The 11,809-nt window shown below is 41.1% G+C and overlaps 1 long non-coding RNA gene across 1 annotated transcript; it reads right to left on the bottom strand.

The window, feature by feature from the left end:
- Positions 1-2,618: 2,618 nt before the first annotated feature.
- Positions 2,619-8,036, bottom strand: LOC147429236 (uncharacterized). The gene is made up of 2 exons (XR_015185817.1): positions 7,800-8,036; positions 2,619-6,518 (listed from the first exon to the last, which is right to left on the bottom strand). It is a non-coding gene; the product is annotated as an uncharacterized LOC147429236 (long non-coding RNA).
- Positions 8,037-11,809: the final 3,773 nt, after the last annotated feature.

Genomic DNA, 11,809 nt, shown 5'->3' with positions numbered 1-11,809 from the left:
GGGAATGCCACTCAGAAGAAGTATAGGGATTTCCCAAGCAAAAAATCCCACATACGGAGTAATCACTAGCAGAGCGATTGTGTGTGTGTGTGTGTGTTTGGGGGAGAGAGAGAGAGAGAGAGAGAGAGAGAGAGAGAGAGAGAGAGAGAGAGAGAGAGAGAAGGCATCAGGATTAACTTTTTCATTCCCAAAGTAAGATAGATTGGTTATCTTAGTTCCTCTCTCGACTATGAAGTCTTGGGTTCAAGACTCATCAAGATAGATCGTTGAGGTTACTTGAAATTGTTTTTATGATATTAAAAATTATCTCCTTTGCATGATAAGAACATTAAAATACCACCTCTCCAACACAAAAGGTTTGGCAGCTCACAGGTGTTTTGGAGGTAGCCCATGTGTACACCTTTGCAAATTGTGGCATCCTTTTCAAGTGTCCAATTGATCCCGTCTTCAATACATCATTGATCCTCCCAAGCTACAAAAAATCTTGTAGAAACATTAGGTCACGTTGGTGCGTTTTGATTACAGCTTCGATATTCTTTTGTGGGAAAACTTAGCAAAGGCCCTTGTAATTGGTGAAAATCCACTAAATACCCAAAAATTCTCACCATACCCACAAAAATGTCTAACAAAGAATTTGTTGACATTCGCAAAAAAGTTTTCAAGACAGTAGGTTTGCCAAAGTGTCTCATTGAGGGGAATCAACAAAGATCCCTTGGCTTGGGGTTGAGGGAAGGGCAAAATTAAATAAAAAACTTCTTGCTTAGTGAGAGATATATTTAAGGTCTCTTGGGATAGTTTCCAGCGACGTTAAAACTCTCTTCTTCTTTTTCTTGTATTTTCTTCAAAAAATTACCAAAATATCCCTTTGATTTATGGAAATTCTGAAAATACCCTTGAAATTTCAAAAATTCCCAAAATACAATATGTATGGCGTCGTGTATTTTCTTGGGAAAATTAGCAAAATATCCCTCTAATTTTTGAGAAAAAGATGAAACAGGTCCAATTAGTTGGGTTAAAAGAAGATCACAAAGAAGATGAAAGGGGGTGCACGTGGTGAGAGCCCAGAGGGGATGGTGGGGGGTCCGATACGCAACACAGGAGGGACGTTGTTGAGCCATGCATCAAGGCGAAGAGCACGACATGCCTTTTTTAATATTGCAGAGGTGGCTCATGCCTCAACGAAGCAATCGTGGAAGTATGGTGCAACAGACATAGACTTGTCTGCTATCGCATGAGCCCACTTCAAGTAAAGGCACGGAGAAGGGCGGGTGTGGAGATGCAAGCGTGCAGAAAGGGTTGCACATGATTTAATTTTTGGAAACTATGCAAATGTTGTTTCTCCTTCCCCTTCCCCTTCCCCTCTCTCTCTCTCTCTCTCTCTCTCTCTCTCTCTCTCTCTCTCTCTCTCTAGTTTCGTTAAAAGCTTCTCTTTCACACTTTAGATTGGTCATTCTCTTACTAGAATGGTGTTTATTTTAAGGAAAAATTACCAAAATACCCCTCTAATCTGTAAAAATTCCCAAAACACCCCTCAAATCCCCAATATTTTGTCATGAACTCCCAAAATACCCGAGGTTGTGAGATTAAAATTCTCCAAAGATAGAAAAAAATTGTAGGTTTTCTGATTGTCTATCAATATAAGAAGCTAAAACTAGAGTTTTTTTGAGGTGATTTGTGACAAATTACATGCTGAGCACTCAAAAATGGGTCCCAATTGTCAAAGAGAAATAAAGGTAGAAAATGTTAGCTCACAAGTGCCGACACGTTTTGCTCGGAAAAAAATCTGTTTGGAAAAAAATCTGACTGTTTAGTTTGTGTTGATGATCTGTGCATCTGCGTGTGCTCAACAACAAGTCCATCAATAAGGGGGAAGGGCTCGTGTGCAAGAGGATATGAATGCGTTGCATCGAAGGGAAGCTGCGTAGGCAATAGCAATGGACAAACCCAGAGGCTAGAGGGTTCGGAGGAGCCTGCAAGTGCTCTAAGGCTTGGAGTGCATCAACAAGGGCGAGCAGGCTGCAATCTCCCTATCGGAGAGCTTAGGAAGTGCGAAGCAGAAGAACAAGCAGAGGGTAGGAATGCGGTGCATGGAGAGGCAAGCTTCGCAGGCAGTAGCAATGCACGAAGCCAGGGGCACGTTGCAAACTTGCAGGGCACGGGATCGCAAGGCCTGACAGAGCAAGAAGGGATGGGCATCACCGCACAAGAGCGTACAGCCCACGGTGGGATGTCATCTTTTGTCTTTAAAGAGGCTTATCCGATGCATTTTGAGTTAACCTATTTGTCATCCAACTTCTTAAAAATTTAGACAATCTATCCAAAATTTATTCATGAATTTTCTAAAGTTCTCCCAGAAAGCAAGTTGCTTCTGCTGCTTTTAAAAAAGAAATGCTTTTCCATGAAAGAGGCATTTAACTATTTGAAAATTCAAACAATCTAACCAAAGATTGTGTACGTGTATCATTAAAATTTCTAAGATTTGAGGGTCAGTTTTTGAAAAATGAGTGTTATCCTTCTTTTGTTCTCTTGTTTATCTCTCACTCACCTACTATTCCACACAATGCACCTAATATTTCACACAATGCCGTCTGGCGTGATTTTGAAGAGTTAACAATGACTAGCCATAGATAATGTCCTCTTCCTTGAAAGAAATTTGCTACAAAATACTGTTGTTGACAACAAGAGCTTAGAAAGACTTTCATGGCTGTTCTTTTCCTTGGAAGAACTTTGCTACAAGATATTGTTGTTGAGAATAAGAGTGAAAGACTTTCATGGGTGTTCGGTCATGGATCAAGGACCCACATACGGATGCAATGGGTATAACCATCATTACTCCTACAGCTAATATAAGCAACTCCAAGGAATTATCTATTCTAGTGGGGCTTTGTGTAAAAAGCTGGCTCTTTGATTGTGGGGATGTTCTTTAAGCAAAATATCTGACTCCACTTTTTGCACGTCAAAGTGCTCAACTGAGCTTTACGATAGAGACGAGGCTAGAATGTTGGGATAAACATATCAATCCTCACTCCTACTTTTCAAGCACCATACACTCCAAATTTCCTTGAACAATTGCAAGCTCATCAACAGCTCAGATGCTAAGATGTTGGAGTACGCAGCATATATCTATGGCAAATATTTGCCTGATCTGTGTAAGAGGAAGGAAGCTTCCCTGCAACATATTTTGGTTTAGAAAAGTTCAAGGCCAAATGCAGTAGTTAGGTGCTTGCTTCATCAAAATCAAGTCCAAGCAATAGATAAATATTAAAACAAAACAAGGCAAGTAGCATACCTTAGCTTGCAAATCTGCATGTAATTATATGAGTTAACACTTCATATACCAAGATGAATCCAGGATAAGCCCAGATTCACCCTTGAAGGAAAGTGCAAGGTATAGACCCATGGTAGTCACCCACAGGACAATATAATCATCAGCTCCATCATGCATAGTATTGACTAAATACAATGACATTCACACTAACGTCGTCAGTGCCCAATAATGGGTATACAACTAGGTACTAACATATGCTCCCAAACACCACACACGTGAGCATACATCAACACGAAGTTCACTGTACTAAGTTTTTGTCGTGACTACCCAAGGAAGTAAAAATATGTAGATAATATGAGTTAACACTTCATATACCAAAGGAAGTAAAAATATGTAGATGATATGAGTTAACATTTCAAATACCGAAGGAAGTAAAAATATGTAGATGATATGAGTTAACACTTCATATACCGAAGGAAGTAAAAATATGTAGATGAATCAAGAAGCAGCCCACACTCATCTATGATGACAGTGCATTACAAGCAAATATATGTACGGTGATCAAACTAAAACAAGGTGAATGTTCACACTGGCACTTTGAAAGAATAAAGTGAGTCATCTAGGGCTAAGCACAGAGAGCCAAAAGGTGAAACTAACCAGTTGTCTAATCTATGCTCGTTCAAGCATAAAGAGCCACCACTTCTCCAAGCTAAGTTCCATTCAATGAAAAGATCCATTGACAAAATAATCAAAAGAAGATTTCAATTATTCACAATCTAAGGCTGTGAAGTAAAAAGACTTAATGACAAACTAAACTAAAGAAGCTTTCATTCACATGAATAGAAATTGAAAAATGATTAGATTTCAAACTTCCACCTAACTCTCTTCTCCTATTTAAGGCTCATTTTAGAAAGCCAAAAAGCCGCTCACCTATAAAGAAAGTGCATGTTATTAGGATAAAGGAGTCCTCCATAGAATTCAATTATTATGTATTAGCTCCATGCACACTGCTCAGTGCTGGCATCAATAAATGTTCCAAGCCAATCCTCCAAATGCAGTTTGCATTTTAAGGTTCTGTGATAATATGTAAATGTTAATTAGGAAAGAGCTTCACAAAGCTCAATATCTATTGCCTAGATTGATCTAATGCAATGCAATGTCAATCCTACATTCAATCCTGTTTCCAGTTTTCTTTTTGCCCCCTTGTTAAAACCCATTCTCAGTGTTCCTATCCATACATCAGCATCTTTTTTTCCCTGTAGATTTGATTTAAATTTTTCTATCTGCATAAAATCTACCTGGAAAACTCTTTAACAGACTTGCTACATACAGAACTTGCCAGAAGTCTTTGAGCAAACTGGCAAGCAAAGAACGCCAGATCAGAGCAGTCTCCATCAGTTTTAAACCACTACATTATACACAAACACAACACATACCTGGAACGATCACAAAAATGTGCTTGGTCATGACAGACCTCATGAATTCATCTTCATTGGTCTTCTCTCTTTCGATGGAGACTAGCATTACACGCTTCACTTTGAATTACTACTTAAAGCGAGCCTCGGTGGAGTTCTGGGGGAATAACTCAGCATATACCTCCCTCAAAATCTGTCATTGACTGCTATTGCAGCATCATCAAGATTCCCACCTTCCCTGTTTAAAAATCTCTCTCTCTCTCTCTCTCTCTCTCTCACACACACACACACACACAAGGCTCCATTAACCATACAACAAAAGCCTCTAAGCAGCAAACCAGTCCAATAACCAAAGCAAATAGGCCAACAAACTAGACAATTGAGAAAGAAAAAAACCCTCCTGAAGAGGATAAAAAATGCTTTGGCAAACTTGAAAGCCAAGGAGAGGGGCTTCAAGAAAGCCCATTGCTAGGAGGAGACTACACACCACTGGCACTAAATATGCCACAGCGTTCAATTTCGAGCAGTGGTGCTTCCGTGGCACTAGCCCTTGCCCTTGATATTGTTGATTTTGAAGGGCGAGCACTAGAACTCAAAAAATATGATCACCCCTACATAAATATGTGCCAACTCAAAGCAATCCAGGCAAAGGAATGATTCAAGAAATCCTTGGAAGGGATGCCAGCTATGTATGACATAAGTGTGCAACGTGCACATGCAAGTATATATTCACATATGCACACATACTTAATATGGATAGACAAACACACATAAATATGTACACACACGTACATGGTCCACATACATTTATTTGTATGATGTATGGGTAAATGTACATTTTCAAATGCATATACAGATAAAGGAGTATATGCATGTGTATAAATAGGTATACATCTACACCTAAATATACTATTATTGTACAGTGTATGTGTCTATACATATGCAGACATGTGAGTATATGTATGTGCATGTGCATGTCAATCGACCGACTGAAGTTGGGAAAAGGGAGGAAGACAAAAAAATACCATGACACTAATGTCACTCAACTCTAACTTTGCTTGCACGTTCAGAAGCACCCAAACTGTCTTCAATCTCTTCAATCAAGACACAGCCCCATTCCTCCATACAATAGGATAGAAGCCTCTTCGACTTTCATGTCGCTATGATTGTGGCAATCATGTCATCGACCTCCAACTCAAACAACCTCTAACTAACGCCTGAGAGTGTACTTCCCTTGATGTCATTTTACCTTTATTTGCACTTCCCTCCGATTCGTCTCCCTTTACTAAGGCTTTCCCATTTCTCTCTATGACAGGCCAATGTAAATTTTAAACTTTTCTTGCCTTGTAGCAAGACTTACTTTGTGCCTCAATTTTTTTCTGTACATGCATCTGTGCTCACTAGGTATGATTCCTTCAATAGTCAATACAAAAGACAGTGGCAAAAGCCCTCTTAGATATGATCGAGGTCCAAACTGGAACCAAAATGTGAGCTTGCCAACGTACTAAAGTGTATGATTCCTTCAATAGTCAATACAAAAGACAGTGGCAAAAGCCCTCTTAGATATGATCAAGGTCCAAACTGGAACCAAAATGTGAGCTTGCCAACGTACTAAAGTGCGCATGGCAAGTGCTAACTTACTTCAGCAATGTTATAGAGATTAAAAAAGCTATTTGAACTTCTTCCTTACACGAGAAGATCACAAAACGACATACCATCATTGTTGATCATAAAAAGAAAGTGATGCTGCGGTGTGAATCTTCATGGTGCTGCAACTGCAGGCATAGACTATCCAAACTCCATTGCTTCAGAATGTACAAACAGGAAGTAGTTACCTGCAAAAGTGGAGTGAGAGATGGAGACTTCCCAAAACTAAAAATAACTAGCAAAATAGTAGATACATAGGAACTGGCAAGGCAAGATGGAGGTGCCAGCATGGGTTGCAACCGCCTATTTTTTGAATAAATCATGATTTTATGCTGTTTGAAGCCTAAAAAAGATAAAGCTATGTTCAGAAAAGCATCTGATGTTACGACCACAATAGCCCTTGACCACAAGTCTCTGAGTTGCAAAGTTGATAATACTGCTTGAAATGGATCATCATATATAAGTGAGCACTATAACAGTTCAAGACATCTTAGCAACAATGGAAAACCCAATTCACACCCGGACACTGCCCCATCGAAACAACATAACATCCAAGCTAGGAATTGGGCTCCTCCTTGCACTATAACGTTTCTTTTATAAGACCTGCGGTGCTACTATGAAGCTGCAAAAGCGTCTCAGCATCACAAAACGTGTAGTGAGCAGTGGTTTTGAAAGTGTCACAGGATAACAAGACATGTCTTGTACAATGAAAATCACTGCCATGATGATCAACACATAAAAATATAATGTGAGCTCATCTTTGAATGTAAAAAGTGCATAATTTGTACGCAACCCACTCAGCATAATTGTTGCTAAACTTCATCTTCGCATGCAGAAGCGCTCTCTCTCTCTCTCTCTCTCTCTCTCTCTCTCTCTCTCACACACACACACACACACACACACATGGTGACACACCCCGTTGCAGGGGGTTAGGGAGCTCAGTAATAAAAAGAGCACTGCACGAGGAGAAGAAGCACTAGAGTTGAAAACGAAAGAAGATACTAGAAGAAAGGGTTTCAAGAAGGTGAAGGAGGCAAAAAGTGGGATCGTGTGCAAAAGGAGAGCGTGCAAAGTGAGAAAGTGGGGGATACAGTAGCAGAAAGAGGCGTGCATGATCAGGATCATCAGGTCAGTGAAAGGAAAAGGCTGTGGAGGGGAGAATAAACGCAGGCTTGACTGAAAACGAAAGCAAAAGCTGGAAAAAAGATGATGAAAGAGAGAGACACAACCCCCCGTGCTGCATAGTCCGCTCATGCATGTGCAGCAGACAAATCAGAATGATGAACTTTCGCAGCTTGCCATGTTCGAGCTAAGGAAAGAGCACAGGAAAGAGGGTAGCTTGTGCTAGCTTACTAGTGCAAAGAATCTGCACGGATGATTCTGCTTGGCTATCCAAATTAACAGGAATGACATGGTGGAGCAGAAATGGTCTACAAGCTTTAAAGGGGCAGCAAATGGCGATCGCAAACCTGTGTGAGGGAACAAAAACGAGGAAGAGAATGATGCATTGTCGCCTCTTTGTGCGGGAACGGAGCGTCCGTGGACCGTGCTGTCTTCTTCTGCGGGAAATTGGCAGCAGCGAATTTGAGGAAAGCCCCGGCGCCCCGCCTAGGTTTGCAGTCTGCTCAATGTTCGGGAAATATCGTTTTTCCAAACATACAAAATTCCTTTTCTCGATTTTGTCAAGAGGAAATTTTGGAAAGAAAGGTCATTTTTTCGGGTGTTTACACTATTTTTCTTTATTTTGGGGCGGAATTTCTCCCTTTCCCCTTGGCCCTCAACGGGCATTTTTGAAACTGAAAACGGCACGATATTAAGCTGAGACACATTTTTCCCGAACACTGAGTCTGCTGGTCTCGAGAAACGCCATTGCCGTGCACGAGTGCGCGTGCCGATGAATATGTTTCTTTTCCCAAGTCTGGCGTTGCGCAAGCTCTTCTGACAGTATCAGGCAACCAGTGCTCGCATTCTCTTGAGTCTTGACCAAGCAGACCAACCGGGATTTATGCCAGGAATCAGGATTCGACTAGATTGAAATGCTCAATTTTTTTCCTTGAAAATTAAAGTCTTATGCTAAATAAAACTGTACCCATGTCTTTTTAATTTTTTAATAGGAATCTTGGAAGATCTCTTGGCTTTAAGAGAAAGGGAAAAGGAAAAGGCCTACTCCTTTTTTTTTCCCAGCAAAGCAGTTAACTTTATACTAACAGAAGAAGAGAGAAGACAAAATTACATCAATGCCATCACATAGTACATGACTCTCATGTCCCAAGGAGACTTTCCCTCGTTACAAAACATGACCTTAATGCTGACCAGATACAACATAGATTACTCCTTTAAAGCATTGATCATGCCTTGTATCTTTTCCATGAAGTCTCTAGCTTTGGAGACTGCCTAATAAGCCTCCTAAGAAGCTTCCCGATTAGCAGCCAGCATATTCTTTATTTCCAAGAGTTTTCTCTTGTTGATGGGAAGCTAGAGATCCTCATCATCCATTTCCATGTGAGCTTTCTCTGCATCTTTGATAATCTTGTTCCTCAGATAGTAAATGTTGACTTCATTGATTTTCAGTTTGAAGGCCTACAAATTGAAATCCACAAAGAGAGATCTCAGGCTAGGAGCCTGGTAAGCCTCATTAAACACATGACTGTTTCTCAGTTTCCAAATGATCCACAATAACTCAGCTCTCATTCGGTTCCAGTAGTAGCAGGTCAAGATACCTATGGAATCTCCTAGAAGAAGTTGTCTCCAAGAGATTGGCTTTTTAAGGACAGTTCTTATAGGGGACAGACATAATGACATCAGATTGGGGGCAATTTATGAATAAGTGAAAAATCGATTCAACCACTACTCTGCATCTGTAGCAGATTCCGGAAGATAACCCTGCATTTAGACTTTTCTCCCCTGTCCAGAGGGCTTTATGGAGGATGAGCCAAAGGAGGACAGATTTCTTAGGTTGAATTGACTTATCCCACAATTTCTTGAACTTGAACATCCATTGTCTCCTATCCAGACTGATGTTCTAGAGCCTGTTTAAAGTGATATGAAGCGGAGGACTACTTTTGCTTTGAAATCAATAGTTTGATGATTTAAGGTTTTTAATGGGAGTGCTCACAAATAAGCAAGTGAAAGAGAGGGAGAGGGGCGGGGGTTTTGAAAATTCAAAACAACTAGTAGGTGGACTAAAATGTCAAATTTAGTGGAATCTCACCAAGATGCCATGACAAAAGAGGAGGGAAGGTTCAATGAGCCGAGAAAAGAGAGAGAGAGAGAGAGAGAGAGAGAGAGAGAGAGAGAGAGAGAGAGAGAGAGAGCTCTTTGTAACATTTGAATATTGTGCCTAGCTGAGCAATTGAAAGGTAATAAAAGAAATGGAAGCTCGAGACAAAGACAAAGTGGCAGCACGAGACAAGGAGGTCAAGGAGGCGATCTGATGCGCAAGGCGTCTCTCTCTCTCTCTCTCTCTCTCTCTCTCTCTCTCTCTCTCTCTCTCTCTCTCTCTCTCTCTCTCTCCACACACACACACACACACTAGCTCTCTCTTAGTTTCTATGTCTTGCGGCTATGTGCGCAAGAACTGGAGCTCTCTCTCTCTCTCTCTCTCTCTCTCTCTCTCGCACACACACCTACTCGTCTATGTGTGTGAGTGTGAGAAGTAGTTACATACGTGTGTGTGTGTGTGTGTGTGTGTGTGTGTGTGTGTGTGTGTGTGTGTGAAATAGAGCAAGGTCAAAGTAGGAGATGGGGATGGCATCGTGCAGCGCTCTCTGGAGCCTGCAAAGGAAAAGGGGGCAGCAATCGTTTGTGGGCCATACAAGATCTCTCTCTCTCTCTCTCTCTCTCTCTCTCTCTCTCTCTCTCTCTCTCTCTCTCATAACTTCTTCATCCGAGCTCCGATTTGGGTGATGAGAGTTATGGAAGGCGTTTTTGTAGCAACATTCTTGAAATGAACAGGTTCAAGAAAGTTGACTTTCATCTCCTATTTTACATACAATGTCTTCCGGTACTCGCAAGGGTTCTTCTTCTTCAACAAGGTTCACAACCATTGTGGAAAATGATCCCAGATCTCCTAAGTGTAGAGATAGCAACACAACCACTCAACCAACGACATCGAAAACCATGATCATGGCATACTTGGTATTGCAAGAGACCGTAAACAAACAAGGCCCAAAACTTATGGGCACTTGCAATGGAGAATGGCACGCTAAGGGTCACTACAAGAGGCTCTTCACATTAGCGACGCTCACACAGCGACGCTCAAAAAAAAAAATTCCCGGCGTCGCTATGAGCGTCGCTATAAGCGTCGCTATGAGCGTCGCAAATTTCTTTGTAAATTTGCGACGCTCATAGCGACGCTTATAGCGACGCTCATAGCGACGCCAGCTGGGGTAAAAAAAATAACCGAGCGCGCCCAAAAACTCAGATCTCAGATCTGAGTTTTTCGGCGCCCTCAAGCAAAGAGCAGGTAACGCTCTCCCTCACTCTCTCTCTCTCTCTCTCTCTCTCTCTCTCTCTCTCTTTTTCTTTTACACACACACACACACACACACACACACGAGGAGAGGAAGGAGAGCCAGGTATGCTCCTTCCCTCTCCTCATTCTCATGTTCCCTTCCCCTCTTTCTCTCTCCCTCTCTCTCTCTCTCACACACACACATACACACACACACATAGTGTTTTTGAGAGAGAGAGAGAGAGAGAGAGAGAGAGAGAGCGAGAGAGAGTGCAAAAACGCACACACATACATAAACAAAGAATGCACACACACATTGAGAGAGAAAAAGAGAGAGAGAACATGCATAAACAAAAAACGCACGCATTGAGAGAGGAAAAGAGAGAGAGAACATGCATAAACAAAAAACGCACACATTGAGAGAGGAAAAGAGAAAGAAAACATACATACGATCCAAAAAAACGCACACACATTGAAAGAGAAAGAAAGAGAAACTAAGGGAGCGTCGTAGGAAACTAATTAAAATTAAAAGACCTAAAGATCTAGCTGACGAGGAGTTGAACTGAAGACCTATTATTCAAGAGAGAAATGGCATAATCAATCTATCATACTTGGCATGGGTGATAGAAAGGTTATACCATTTATCTCTTTTTATTGGCACACACATCCACACACGCGCACACACACAGGAAGAAGAGAGTTATAACGTCGTAGGAAACTATCTTAAAAGACGTTAAAGATTAGGTTATATGTAGACTTACATTAAATTAGATTTAGGTTTATTTTTAACTAGATTTACGTTTATTTAAGCTAGATTTAGATTTACGTTATATTAGATTAGATGCGGGTCTCCATAGACTGCGATGTCTGCATGAAGCGGGTGAAGAAAGCCCTCAATGGAATATAGGGTATTGCTGCCTTCACTCATGGTGGGCTCCGTCGATCCAAAAGTACTGGTGAAATGTCTTCAGAAGATAGGGAAGAAGGTGGATCTTCAGGGCGGCAAGAGTCACTACATCCCCGACA

Source organism: Adiantum capillus-veneris, chromosome 22 (genome assembly GCF_014529385.1).
Source record: "Adiantum capillus-veneris isolate H3 chromosome 22, ASM1452938v2, whole genome shotgun sequence".
Taxonomy (NCBI): Eukaryota; Viridiplantae; Streptophyta; class Polypodiopsida; order Polypodiales; family Pteridaceae; genus Adiantum; species Adiantum capillus-veneris.
This window is presented reverse-complemented; position numbering and strand designations above follow the sequence as displayed.